Raw genomic sequence first — 15,010 nt, forward strand, 5'->3', positions numbered from 1 at the left:
TGGTGCACACTTGCGTAGGATGCTAGCTTAGAAATGGAAATGTGGTAATTTCGTCACCTTCAAGTTGCTGCCTCATCTTTTTTTTTTTTTTTTTTTTTTTTTTTTTTTGGTTCTTTTTTTCGGAGCTGGGGATCGAACCCAGGGCCTTGCGCTTCCTAGGTAAGCGCTCTACCACTGAGCTAAATCCCCAGCCCCGTTGCTGCCTCATCTTATACTCCCACTGGCAGAGTATCAAGAGTTTTAATTTCTCCACATAATTGACAAAATTCAGTATTACTGATAGCTTGACTAATGTAAAATTATACCTCTTCTTTCACTTTTTTTTTTTTTTTTTTTTTTTTAGATAGGATCTCACTGTGGCACCCAAGCTAGCCTGGACCTTGCTAGCCTCAAGCCTCAGTCTTCCAAGTAGCTAGAATTAGGAACACCTGTACCCGGTTATAATTATGTCTTAATGTATCATTTCTCTGTGGTTAAATATAGACGAGCATTTCTCCTTGTTGCATTCATTCCTTTTTTCTGTGTGTCAGTCAGCATTCAGGAGTCTGATAAACTTGGAAAGAAAGGGTTACTTTGTTTCAGTGTTGGAGGTTTCAATCCTCTGCTGATTGGCCCAGCTATTCTGGGCCTGTGCTAACACACAATGGTGTGAACTATAGAAGAAGCACCTTCACTTCCTGGCAAAAAAGCAAAGCCGGAAGGAGATCTGCAGCCCACAAAGTCTGAGCTGCTGGGAGACAATTTATGTCTACAGCACAGCTCTGAGTTTCCGTTCTAGGCTTTGCTTCTTTTCTACTGTTCCAATTTCATAATTCTTATTTTAATTTTTACATTAATTTAGTGTGTGTGTGTGTGTGTGTGTGTGTGTGTGTGTGTGTGTGTTGTACCACTGTGCAGTGGTGGTCAGAGGACAACTTGCAGGAACCATTTCTCCCTTCCATTGTGTAGGTTCCAGAACTTTGTCAGGTTCAATGGCAAGCATTTTTACCTACTGAATGATCTCACCGGCCCTAGAATACTACTTTAAACATACTGAACTTGTAAGTTTAAAGCAGAATATAGAAATGTATGGAAACAACTTGTATGAATTACCATTCACCTGTGAGCTCCACTGTTCTGGGAAGATAACACCGTGTGATCACGGCACGGCTTGTGTTCACAGTGGGGCAGAAGAAGCCTGGAGGAAAAAAGCTTCTGACAAAACAGAAGCCCGTGGATGGAAGCAGGTGAGACTGAATAGACAGCAGCCTGCCAAGAGGACTGCTCTTTATGTGCCTGCCTTCCTGCCAGCCGGAGGGTAAAGGTCAGGGGTAGACAAATGAACAAAGCAACAAACCCGGAAGGTATCAGAATGCACTTAACACTGCCTGAGTCCTGGTACAAATATAATTTTATGAATATGGACAGCTGGTTCTGAGATGTATGGAAAAGGCATAGCACCAAAATAACTAAGCTGGGGGGATGCCTCATCAGTTAAAAGCACTGGCTGCTCTTACAAAGGTTTGGTTCCCAGCAGCCTCATGGTGGCTCACAACCATCTGTAGCTCCAGTTCTAGGAGACCTGATGCCCCCTTGTGGCCTCTGTGGGCACTACACGTATGTGATGCACAGATACATACGTGCAAGCAAAGCATTCAGACACACAAATTTTAAAAATTAAAAAGTAATTAAACCTAAGCTAAACTTAGGCTAAGTTTTAAAATAAAGGAGTATACAAACGACACATGTCTGTAATTCTAACACCCAGGAGATACAGGAGGGGAGATCTGGATCTCAGGTCTATCCTTGACTATGTAACAAGTTTGAGGTCAGCCTGGAATACGTGAGGCCTGCTGCCAATCAAAACAAAACAAAAGCATCACTGCCCCACAAAAAGAAGAAAAATTAATGAACCGCATTATCTAGTTTTGTTTTTTGTGCCCAGGCTACACATAGAACGCTGTGTGTAGACCCCACTGCCTCTGCCCACTGAGTATGGCATTAAAGGAATGCACTGCCACCCTCGGCTCCAAGCTACTTAATTTCAGACTCACTGTAAAGCCACAGTAACCAATATAGCTACCATGAACTCAGTCTGAGTCCTGAAAGGTAAAGCTTTTTAAAGGTAAAAGTTGTGACATTCGTTTATTCAGTCGTGTGCACATTGCCCTACCTTAGGTCTAAACACAAAAGAAGTCGCCTTACCAAAAGAAGTACGGCATTGAAGGAGCACAAATTAGGAGTGAAACAAATTAAGTTTGCAGCTAATATATAAGCATACAAACCACGAGGCCCTCAACCCTTTAGAAATACAAATTTAGCTAACTGTGCCATGGCATCTTTGACCTAAGTCCCATGAACCTGGGGTTCTGACAGTAGTTACACTTACAATGGTTTTAAGTGGTGTTGGGCCTGACTAACTTCAGTGGGCTCCAGCTTTAACCTAGCATCCTCGGAAGCCATCCTTACTGCCCCCTCCCACTGCTCTGGATCTGCTGATATCAAACAGGTTTTCCCAGTCTCCTGTGCCTAAAGATCGGTTCCTTTGCCTTTTATTTATTTGCATCCGGGCTTGCGGAGCCTGGCTAGTCTTTTCCTTGGGCTCATCTCCCCACAGACAGGCCTCATAGTCCATTGAGAGGATCAGTCTCCTTTTTGCCCCCTAATTTTGTGGTTGTGGGTGGACAGCCTGCGCCAAAGCACCAAGAGCTGCATCAGGACTAGGAACGCCACCCTTTCCTGCAGCAGTGAGGTCTTTATGGGCATCTGCTGGTGCCGAGCTTCTTCTCGGAGGTGCTTGAAGGGCCTTCTCTATTTCTTTTTTTTTTTTTTTTAAGATTTATTTTATTTTATGTATGAGTACAGTGTTGCTGTCTCAGACACACCAGAAGAGGGCACCAGATCCCTCTACAGACGGTTGTGAGCCACCATGTGGTTGCTGGGAATTGAACTCAAGAACTCTGGAAGAGCAGTCAGTGCTCTTAACCACTGAGCCATCTCCCCAGCCCACCTTCTCTATTTCTTGATCAGTACGTTCTGACACAGTTCTTGATTGGCGCAATGATTACAGAATGCTTTCCATAACTTTCTCTACCCTGTGGCAACTTAATGAAGATCTGGGAAGTTTCTAGATGCCAGCTCACAGACAGCAAGCCTTAGTACTTTCACACGCCCCCCCCCCCCCCCCCGCGTCTTCAGCTGCCTTATGGTTCGTTTAAAAGAGCATCGCCTACACTCCGCAACATGGCTCCAAGAGACAGTCCGCTCAACAAGTGATTCAAAGGCTGTGAAGTAAGTCACCGCAGCGTATATAGCAACCATTCAGAACTAGACTATAAAAGCACAAGCAGTTGGGTCCAATGTATCATCTTGCCTGTAGGCTGGGACTGTGTATCAAGAAAGACTGTATCAAGTCCCTAGTGAGTCAACCACTGAGCAGCAGCAGATCCGAACACCTCATTGGTCACTGGATCATGATTAGTAGAACTCCTGGCCTTCCAGTGGATTATGGTGTGTTGAACTGGCAAGAGATCTGCTCCAGTACATTCTGTTGTGGCCGTCCAATTGTGTGATACACCATCCTAAAGTCATCTTAATTACAAGACTCCAGTGTCTAGATGTGGCCTCAAATTTTCCTGGGCTCCAGGGTGTGAGGGTTTTCAGTCTCTGGAATACAAAGCCTCCGTTTGGAGACATGATGCAGCCTAGGACTGCCCTTTCTTTGTCACAGCATTGAAGAAACCGATTCGAAGTTATACAGCAAGATGCTGTCTCTCCCCACGTTGGCTCAGCAGTAGTGGGTGGATGTTTGATACAGTGAGGCATGCCTCCTTTGAGTGTTTGATCTCATGGTGGAATGGCTATTCTAATAAGTGGTAGTGCCTCGTCATCCATATTTTGACCACTCAAGAATTTAGGAATGAGGTTCTCAGGAACTCTTTCTCTACCAGAGCTTCGGGTGAGCAAACTAGGAGTGGAACCAATGAGCACTTGTAGCCATCAAGCCACAGCCAGAAGGCAGAGGGTCGGGCGTCATGCGAGTAACACCAATACTTTGGCTACCCAAGTTGTATTGGGATAGAATTACTTTGGTGTGTGATACATCATGTTTTCTCCAGGAAAAGACACACAGCAGGCATGACCAAAGTGGAATTGGTGTCCTATAAGGATGTGCCAGGGGCAACTAGGAAAAGTTCCTTCACTCTTAAGAATGCCTTAGGAGAGACTGGCAAGATGGCTCAGAGGGTAAAGACCCAAAGCCTGATGATGTGAGTTCAACCCCCAGGACCCACAGGATGGAAGAAGAGGACAGAGAACTGATTCCTACAAATTATCCTTTGATCTGTGCTTACATGCACACCACACACACACACATACACACACACACACACAAACACACAAACAACACACACATACACATGTGCATACACATACACACCATCACATACATATGTGCATACACATACACACATGTGCATGTACACATGCACACAACATACACATACACATGTGCGCACACACACAACACACATACACATGTGCATACACATATACACACATGTGCATGTACACATGCACACACAACATACACATACATATGTGCACACACACATGTGCATGTGCATATACACATGCACAAACAACACACACATACACATGTGCATACACATACACACACATGTGCATGTACACATGCACATACAACATACACATGTGCGCACGCGGGTGCACACACACACACACACACACACACACACACAAGTAAATGGAGGAAGAGAGCAATGAGCACCCCAGGAAGTGCTAGCTTCCCCTACGGATGCTGTGTAGAGTGATGAGGTGAGACCTAGCTGCAGTCTGGGATTGACTGAACACAGAGGAAGACAGCTGTGAGACCAATAAGGAGAAAATAGAACCAGAGTCCCTGAACTAAGTTAATCTCAAATCCTAATTTTTTAACTTGTTTTTCTTGTTCTCTACACTAATACTATGTTGCTTAAGTCGGAGTTTGGTAGCTTATTTGAAGGAAAGAAATCTAAAATAATAGACGCCCTCCTTCAAATCAATTATGCCAGTTACCAGAGTCCTTGGCAGAGACATGGTTGTAGGGGTCCCGAGAGTTTGGTCTGGTCACTCAGTCCCTGCAGTGTTGAAAGCAGGATAGCGTTTATTTTCAGTGTAGATGTACCAGGGAGAATAAAGTCTAGTGACCTAAAATCTGTCTTTGAGGTGTAAGCAACAGCTTTGTGGCTATATATAGGGAGGTGCCAGAGTGGAGGAGATTTACACAGCTAGTAATCCTGGTGAGACTGTGGTCTGGGTGGTTATTAGCTTGGGACCAGCCAATGCCACAGCAGTGACTGCTGCTCGGGAGGCAGTTCAATTTCTGTCATGTCTGTGATCCTAGCGTTTAAGATAAACCAGGGGAAGAGAGTAACTCAGAACGGATCAGAGAGGGAGACACACAGAATCAGGCTAGGTCTCCTTCACCTGTACCCCTAGCAGAATGTCTCTGAGTTTGTTACATATGAAGAATATCCTCATTGGTGTGGTTTTAGTATTTTATTTTAAAAGCATGATTTAACTGTGGGAGTTATCGGCTCAGATGTTATAATCTTGTTTTTTATTGTGGTTCTGGAGACTGAACACATGACAGACAAGCCCTCTTCCAAAGAGTTACACCTGTGGGGTTGTCATACACAAGTTTTCAATGTTTACATGTTCAATTCCTTTGTGATTTCTCCTTTTTATCATTTACTGTATAGTCTGTATACTGTATATTGGTTGGGGTTTAGAAGGGGCAGGGTCCCAGGTACTCCAGGATGGCCTTGAACTCTCTGACCCTCCAGCTTCTGTCTCTAAAGTGTTGTAATTTGTCTTAGATTGAGTTTCATTGCTATGAAGAAACAGCACGAACACAGCAACTCCTGTAAAGAAAACATTTAATTGGGGCTGGCTTATAGGTTCAGAAGTTCAGTCCATGATCATCATGGAGGGAAGCATGGCAGCATCCAGGCAGACATGGTGCTGGAGGAGCCGAGAGTTCTACATCCTGATCTGCAGGCGTCAGCAGCAGACTATGTGACACACTGGGTGTAACACATAAGACCTCAAAGCCTGACCCACAGTGACACACTTCCTCCAACACGGCCACACCTACTCCAATAAGGCCATGCCTCCTAAGAGTGCCACTCCCTATGGCCGAGCATTCGAACACTTGTGTCCGTGGGGGCCATACTTATTCCTACCACCACAGTATTGTATGTTTGCTACCGTACCTGGCTCCTTGTAATAGTTTTTTATGGTCTTTTTCTCAGAATCTAAAAAGCAGTTGCACCTGCAGGTGATTTACTGATTATTCTTGTATCTTAAATTATTTATGAGTGTACGAATTTTAAACACACACACACACACACACACACACACACACACACACACACGTTCTTGTATATATACATACGTGTGCATGTAGAGACCAGAGGTCAACACCAGATGTCTTCCTCAGATGCTCTTCATCTTGGGTCTTTTTTTTTTTTAATGATTTATTTGTCCCATGTGCATTGGCGTTTTGCCTGTATGTATGTCTGTACGAGGCTGTTGGATCCCCTGGAACTGGAGCTACAGACAGTTGTGAGTGGGTGCTAGAGAGCAGGCAGTCTCGTAACTGCTGAGCCACCGCTCCAGTCCCCGACCCGACCCCTTTAAGACAGGGTCTCTCACTGAACCTAGAGCTTCACAGTTCAGCTAGATCAGGTAGCCATGCATCCCAAGGATCCTCCTGCTTCTTTCCATGTGGGATTACACTGTACTCGGCTTTTCATGGGGGTTCTAGGCCATCACACTTAGGTCTTCATGGCAAGCACCTTACCAAATGAACCATTCCTCCAGCCCCTGTGAGCGCAGAAGGTGTAATTAAAAATACTAATACATAAATAGTTCCCACAAGAAAGTTTAATTATTTCTCTGCAACACTTAGCCAGTTGTTACAGCAATGTCGCTGGTGTTCTGCAGTTACAGTGGTGAGCATTAGGTAATCAGCTGGTGAAGCTGAAGTACCAATCTTATTTTCTTCTACTTAAGAACATCCAGTGTATTCCTTCTCACATATCAGTCCCAAACGGTCAAACAACCGAGAGTGGCGATTTTAAATTGCTTTGGGACATATCTGAAGGTCCAGGTGTATAAGATGTAAGGAGCAGTTGTCCCCTTTGAACAATAGCAAGAGAGCTGGAGAGCTGGTTTGGAGCTCTGTCAGGGAAGCGTAGCTACTTGCATACCTTGACAGAAGACCAGTCTTCCTCTCTTGGGGAAGGTCGTCCTTTTCCACCAAGCCAGTCGCTCTGGGAAGGATGCCCATGGAGTGGTGAGGGAGAAAGGGGACCCCTGCCTAGCCAGCCAGATCAGCTGAATCAGCTCTGATGACCAATGGGGTGACAGATATTGCTGCCAGATTGCCCTTGTGCTCACGGATGGTACTATTAACATAGTGAAAATGGCCACCTTACCAAAAACAATCTACAAATTCAATGAAATCCCCACCAAAATTCCAACACGATTCTTTACAGCCAGCCTTGAAAGGACAGTATTCAACTTCACATGGAAAAAAAAAAAAACTCAAGATAGACAAAACAAACCTGCAATAAAAGAACTTCCAGGGGTACCACCATCCTAGATTGAAGCTATAGAGCTATAGTAATAAAACCCACATGCCATTGGTGCAAAAACAGTTGGTTAATCGGTGGAATTGAATTAAAGACTCAGAGGTAAATCTACACACCTGTGGACACATAGTTTTTGGTTTTTTTTTTTTTATAAAGAAGGCAGAAATATACAATAAAAAAAGCATCTTCAACAAATGGCACTGGTCTTACTGGAAGTCAGCATATAGAAGAATGCAAATAGATCCATATTTATCACACTGCACAAAAGTCAAATCCAAGTGGATCAAAGACCTCAACATAAAACTAGATACACCAAACCTGATGGGAGAGAAATAGCCTTGAACACATTGGCACGGGAGACGACTTTCTGAATAGAACACCAATCTTGTAGGCACTAAAATTAACAGTTAATAAATGGGGTCTCATGAAACTGAAAAGCTTCTGTAAGGATAAGGACACCACCAACAGGAGAAAACAGCAGCCTACAGAATGGGAAAATATTTTCACCAGATCCACATTTCACAGAGGGCTGATGTCACAAATATATAAAGAACTCAAGAAACTAGGCATCAACAAACCAAATAACCCAATTAAAAAATGGGGTACAGAGCTAAACAGAAGAATCTCAACAGAGGAATCTCAAATGGTGAAGAACTAAACAAATGTTCAACATCATTAGCCTTCAGGGAAATGCAAATCAAAACGACTGTGAGATTCCGTTTTATACTTGTCAGAATGACCAAGATCAAAAACGCAAGTGACAGCTCATGCTGATGAGGATGTGGAGGAAGAGAACACTCCTCCGTTGCTGGCGGAAGTTCAAACTTGTACTTTGGAAATCGATATGGCAGTTTCTCAGAAAACTGGGAATCGATCTACCTCAAGATCCTGCTGTACCACTCTGAGCATATACGGACGGTCCATCCTACCACAGGACAGTTGCTCAACTCTGATCATAACAGCTTTATAACAGCCAGAAACTGGAAACAACCTAGATGTCCCTCAACTGAAGAATGGATAAAGAAAATGTGGTACACTTACACAATGGAGTATTACTCAGTTGTTTAAAAAAAAATGGCATCATGAAAGTTGCAGGCAAATAAATGGAACTAGAGAAAAATCATCCTGGGTGAGGCAAACCAGACCCAGAAAGACAAGTATGGTATGAACTTACTTATAAATGGGTATTAATTATAAAAGATAATCATACTACAATTACAGACACGGAGAGGCTAAGTAACAAGGAGGGCTCAAGGGAGGATACAAGGATCTCCATGGGAAGGGTAAATAGATTTTGTGGGTGAACTTGGGAACAGGGGATCAGGTGTTTGAGGAGAATGGAGGGAGAGAGTACTGGGAGAAACAACTGGAATTGGGGGATATTGGGGACTTGAGGTAGAAACCTAGTACAATGGGAACTCCCTGGAATCTAAGATGGTAAACCTTGCCAAGATTACTAGTAATGAGGATAGAAGTCTGAACCAGGCATCTTCTGTAACCAGGCAAGGCTTCCAATGGAGGGATTGGATACCAACTGTCTTAGGGTTTTACTGCTGTGAGCAGACACCATGACCAAGACAAGTCAAGGACAACATTTAATTGGGGCTGACTTACAGGTTCAGAGTTCAGTTCATTATCACCAAGGTGGGAACTTGGCAGCATCCAGGCAGGCATGGTGCAGGAGGAGCTGAGTTCTACATCTTCATCTGAAGGCTGCTAGTGGAAGACTGACTTCCAGGCAGTTAGGATAAGAGTCTTAAGCCCATGCTCAAAGTGACACACCTACTCCAACAAGGCTACACCTCCTAATAGTGCCACACCCTGGGCCAAGCATTAACAAACCATCACACCAACTCAGTCACAAAACATTGAACCTACAATTTGTCCTGCCTGCAAAATGTGAGGTAAAGGTATTGTAGAATTTGTGGGAGTGGCCAACAAATGTTCCCTAATTGTTTGGTTGGCTAAATAAAGAAGGCAGAAGCTAATTGCCGGGTGAAGATATGGAGGCGGGTTTTCCAGTTTCCAGAGAGGAAGAGGAGGACATGATATAGTGAAAGGGCTTTCTTGGCCAGGCTGTAGGCAGAGACGAAGGACACCGTATAGGCCTGGGGGCTATTAGACCTGGTGGCAGCCTCTGCTGCCCACATAGAACTATTCCAGCAAAGCTATTCCAACATAGAATAGCAGATGAGTTTAGGAAAATAGATTCTGAGGCCAGCAGTTGTGACATCTGGCCGATTTTAAATATTAAGATTGTCTGGTGTTTTCCATTCACAATGATTCAGGTGGGCAAGAGAAAGGGCACAGCTGTGGGTCAGTCATTGATGGCCACAGAAGTGAGTGGTCTGTGTAGATTGTGGGAAAAGTGTTAGCTAGTGGAGGGGGCTGAATATAAGGCAGGTGGTCGGCTGTTAGTCCCAGAGCCTGGCTGGAACAAGTGTGGATTTAAAATTACACGCACAAACTAATGACTGGTCCAACTAGAGATCCACACCAAGAGAGGGAGCCCATGCCAGACACTGCCTGGAGGCCTAGAAACCAGAGTGTGGAGAGACAAGAGACCTACAATAGACCCAAACATTGACTGACAAAATAAAATAAAATGTCAATGAAATGATCCTAATGATCTACTACACTGGCAGACCAGAGCCTAGCATAATCGTCATCAGAGAGGCTTCATCCAGCAACTGATAGAAGCATACGTAAAGTCCCACAGCCAAACATTCGGCAGAGCTCAGTAATCCCTCAGAAGAGAGTAAGGAAGAACTGTAGGAGCCAGAGGGGTCAAGGAGCCCATATAATCAATTAACCAGGGCTCAGAGGGGCTCGCAGAGATTGAACTGGCAATCAGGGAGTCTGTACAGATCTTACCTAGGTCCTCTGCATACACGCTATGGTTGTGTAGCTTAGTGTTTTGTGGGACTCTTAACAGTGAGAGTGGGGCTGTCTCTGACTCCTTTGCCCATTTCAGGGATCTTCCTACTGAATTGCTGTCGAGAGTCCAATGTCCTGCCAGCAAGAACGACGTGAGGCAACAGGATTCTTCTGTGAACAAGCCTTTACTGTGTTACAGCTCTTCTTAGTGTTACAGCTCTCTTAGTGTTACAGCTCTCTTGAACAGGGACCCCGAGCAGCAAAGTCGCTCGACTTATATACACAACAGTATGCTAATTATCTCTCAGGGATTGGTGGGGCATGGATCACCCCACTACTTGTCCTCCAGGGATTGGCGGAGAATGAATCACCTCATTAGCATATTAATGGTCAACTGACACCTGGTGCATAAACCGCACATGTGCAGTACCGCTGTTCACCACTAGAGGGAGCCCTAGCAAGGGGACAAGCCTGCACATGCTCAGTAAGTTGTCGACATCCAGACAAGGCTGGATGTCGGTGCCATCTTTGTTTCGCCGCACCGAATTGCCTCGTCTGGCCTTCATATAAGGGTATGGGCACATACAATAGTCATATTGTAACTTGTAATGGCATGCTTGGTTGATATCCCTGGGAGATTTGCTCTTTTCTGAAGGGAACAGGAATGGATCTGTGGGAGACAGAAGGTAGTGAGAGGACATGGGAGGTGGAAGGTGGGAGGGGGGTGGACTGAGAGGAGATTAGGAAGGGGAAATTGTGGTCAGGATGTCATATAAGAAAGAAGAATAAATGATAAAAACAACAAGAGAAAGAGTGTGAAATTATGACCACTGTGTCACTTATATACCAGTCTAAATCTATTGTCTTTCTTCAGATTAACGTCAAAGACTTAAAATTTCAAATTCTGCATAGACTCGGTTTACAGCATTCTATAAGCATTGTTCTTGTTGGGATAGTCTGGCATATAAGACATTATTTATTAAGATGCCATCAAAGAGATTTGGAATGGAACTTACTTGGTAGAGCATTTGCCTGGTGTGTACCAAGCCCTGGGTTCCCTCCTCACCCCATAAACCTGGTGTGGTGACACAGCCTTGTAATTGCAGCAGAAGAAGAAGTGGGAGAATGAGAATTCAAGGTCATCCTTGTGCTCGAAGCCAAAGGGACCCTACCTTAAACAATTAAAAAAAAAAAAAACCAGCAAAAACCAATCAGAATCATCAAGTTGAAATGTTTGGTAAAATATTAGGTTTCTCATGCCAATCAAAATCTACCAAACCAGAAGGTTTGGGAATGAGTTCTTTGAATGGGTAGTTTAAACATAATTCCAAAGAGAACTTACACTGAAGATATTTATGTGATGGTATTTGTGTACAGCTGGTTCAACTTTGCATACTTTTAAAGAAGGGACCACTAGGGTGGGAGAAATGGCTCAATAGTTAAGAGCAGATGACCTGGTTTCTACTCCTAGCACCCACATGGCAGCTAAATAAATTTGCAACTCCAGTTCCAGGGGACCTAACAACTCTCTGACCTCTGTGGGCACTGCATACACGTGGTGCACAGACACACACACACACACACACAAAACACCCATACATACAAAATAAAATATAAATATTTTAAATATTTACTTTTAATTTACTTACCTATTTGTTTTATTTTGTTTTGTTTTGTCAGAGACAGGGTTTCTCTGTGCAGTATTGGCTGTCCTGGAACTTGCTCTGTAAACCAGGCCGGCCTTGAACTCTGAGATCTGCCTGCCTCTGCCTCCTGAGTACTGGAAACAAAGGAGTGCAACACCATGCTCGGCATGAACCTCGTTTTCTTAAAAAAAAAAAAAAAAAAGGAACTATTTTCATTGGCTTCCAGGAATCACTAAGAGACTGGAGTTAGTTCAATCAACCCATTTGAGAGTAATATCTGACAGAATAAAATAAGGCAGATAAGGGAGGCCGGTTATTCAAAACCTTAATCAGGGTTCTAGGTTGAACAGAGAAGGATGTTAGGTTTGCGGTCAGGGTGAAAGATCTGTGTTTAGGGATAAAGACTGGCAGGTGTACCGGGCTTTATTGTGGATAAAATCCTGTCTAATAGGTTTGATTACAGCATGACCTGCACAGTTTTAAATGAGATATGGTTTGGAATAATGTCTTTAAGTGGTTCTCATGCCTTAATATGTATTACTCCCAAGGTTCTTGGGCAGAAATCTTCAATTCAAATAAACACAGCAGGATATTTTCTGCAGGTGGTACGCCGAACACACTAGGAGAAACACTTGTTTTTTTGTTTTTTTGGGTTTGTTGTTTTGTTGTTTTTCTTTTTTACTTGACAGAAAATTCTGTCGGAGTTCACTGGCTCCCTGGGTATAACATCAAAGGCTAGTTCAAAACAGCTTGACTGCCCGTGTAAGCAAGAACGGAGAAAACAGCTGCTCAAAGACCGGCCATTTCTAATTCTTTGCTAAGTTTCCTGGAGACAGAAAACGGAAACCCCGGTTTTTTTGTTTTTTGTTTTTTGTTTTTTGGTTTGTTTTTAACTGCAAAACAGCAACAAGAAGCCACACAGTTGGTTCTGTGCACTGTCTGACCTCTAGGGGGAGTAAAAGGATTGACTTACACAAGCTCCCCTGCTGTGCGGGGGGGCGGGGGCGGGGGGGCGCGGAGCGGGGTGGACGAGGGAAAGGGAGGTGCCCTGTACAGGTCAAGGACGCCCTGAAGGTTTTATCGCTAAGGGTGGAGCTAAGAATGGAAGGTGCTAAGCGGTAAAAAGCTTTTGCTTAGCTGTAATGTCCTTTCTGGCCGGCCCTTACTTAAGTTGGTCTTTTGTGGTAACCTGGATTGGATTTGTTAAGGATTCTTAAAATAAAATCTTCCAACACTTGTTTTAAAAAATGGTAAATTTTATTCTGAAGGACTACTACAGTCTTGCAGTGGGTAAAGTAATCCACCTTAATTTTTAGAATTTTTTTTTTCTTTTTCTTTTTTTCGGAGCTGGGGACCGAACCCAGGGCCTTGCATTTGCTAGGCAAGCGCTCTGCCACTGAGCTAAATCCCCAACCCTTTTTTTAAAGATTTATTCATTTATTATATATAAGTACACTGTAGCTGTCATCAGATACACCAGAAGAGGACATTGGATCTCTTTACAGATGGTTGTGAGCCACCATGTGGTTGCTGGGAATTGAACTCAGGACCTCTGGAAGAGCAGTCGGGTGCTCTTAACCGCTGAGCCTTCTCTCCAGCCCCAGTCCACCTTAATTTTGAGCACGGCAAAGACAGGTCGGCATTGGCAGCCTCTGAGAAGGAAGGAATAGAAAATTTGAAGAATTACTAAGAAAAGACAGGGAGTTATTTTGGCGGTGGGTTAGAGATGGGTTCTACCTACAATTAGCCCTTGCTGTCCTGTAACTCATTATATGGAGCAAGGTGGCCTCAAGCTCACAGAGCTCTGCCTTTGTCAGCCTCTGGTGTCAGTCTCTGGTGTGTACCACCATGCCCAGATTTTGGTTATTTTACTAAATGGATTTGATAGGACTTAAACACAGGGCTGGAGGATAAAGAACTGGATCAGATAAAACTGACTTAGCAAGACTCCTGCTGTTGTGGGGTAGTCAGGCCTAGCAAGGACAGCAGAGGTCAAGACCTACTGTAGAAGGGGCAAAGAGACAGTCCTGCTAGGGTTGAAGGAGAAAGTGTTCTTTTCTCTGGTTTGATTGACTGTTCTTCCTCAGAATATAATTGAAGCTCAGCCCAGAGGGCTAAGGACCTGGGGGACAATCTCTATACAGACCTTAGTCTTGAAATCCTGCGAAACTTGAAATAAATATTCAGGGATCCAGGATCCAAACTCTCTTTCACGGGTGACAACTTAGATGATACAAACAGTCCTGGATTTACAATTTGGCTATGTCATGCCAAAAATGTATTTAATGTGATTGAGCTTCCAAACATCACAGCACACTATGAACGATAGCTGCTTGTCCTTGGGATTGGGTGGCCGGTTCCTTACTGCTGCCCTGTATTGTGAGGTGGTACCACATTACACACACCTAGCCAGAGAAAACTTGAAGAATGGTTTCTGTTGAATGTTTATGGCTATTATACTATTTTAAAGTAGAAAAAAAACCCATATCAAACCATTGTAAATTTGGAGCTAGCTATAAAGCATAACACATATGGAAATCCATATATATTCTGACTTAGAAAGTCTGTGTTTAAATACTGACTCTTTGGTTTATTATTATAGACCTAGGAAATAAATTTAATTACATGTCCAAATTTCGTAAGACTCCCTAGAATGGTCACAAACAAATTGACCCTGAAATACCTTACAAGACTGTCCTGTGGGTACACCCCCTCAGTGTATGATTAGAACAGGCCAAGGACACCCACGGACTGAAGGGCTCCTTTAGGAATGAGAAAGACTCAGAAAGGTGAAATAGCTTGTCTAGGACAAAACTGCTGGAAAGGCAGAATCAGAAATGCAAATGAGGT

At 43.7% G+C, this 15,010-nt stretch overlaps 1 long non-coding RNA gene across 1 annotated transcript in view; it reads right to left on the minus strand.

Annotated features, from left to right (window-relative positions):
* Window positions 1-13,253: 13,253 nt before the first annotated feature.
* The window catches only part of LOC134479114 (uncharacterized), a 17,486-nt gene continuing 15,729 nt past the window's right edge, over window positions 13,254-15,010 (minus strand). The window contains exon 3 of the long non-coding RNA XR_010052216.1: window positions 13,254-13,812. This is a non-coding gene — a long non-coding RNA (uncharacterized LOC134479114). The remainder of the gene's footprint in view (window positions 13,813-15,010) is intronic.

This window comes from Rattus norvegicus, chromosome 6 (genome assembly GCF_036323735.1).
Source record: "Rattus norvegicus strain BN/NHsdMcwi chromosome 6, GRCr8, whole genome shotgun sequence".
Taxonomy (NCBI): Eukaryota; Metazoa; Chordata; class Mammalia; order Rodentia; family Muridae; genus Rattus; species Rattus norvegicus.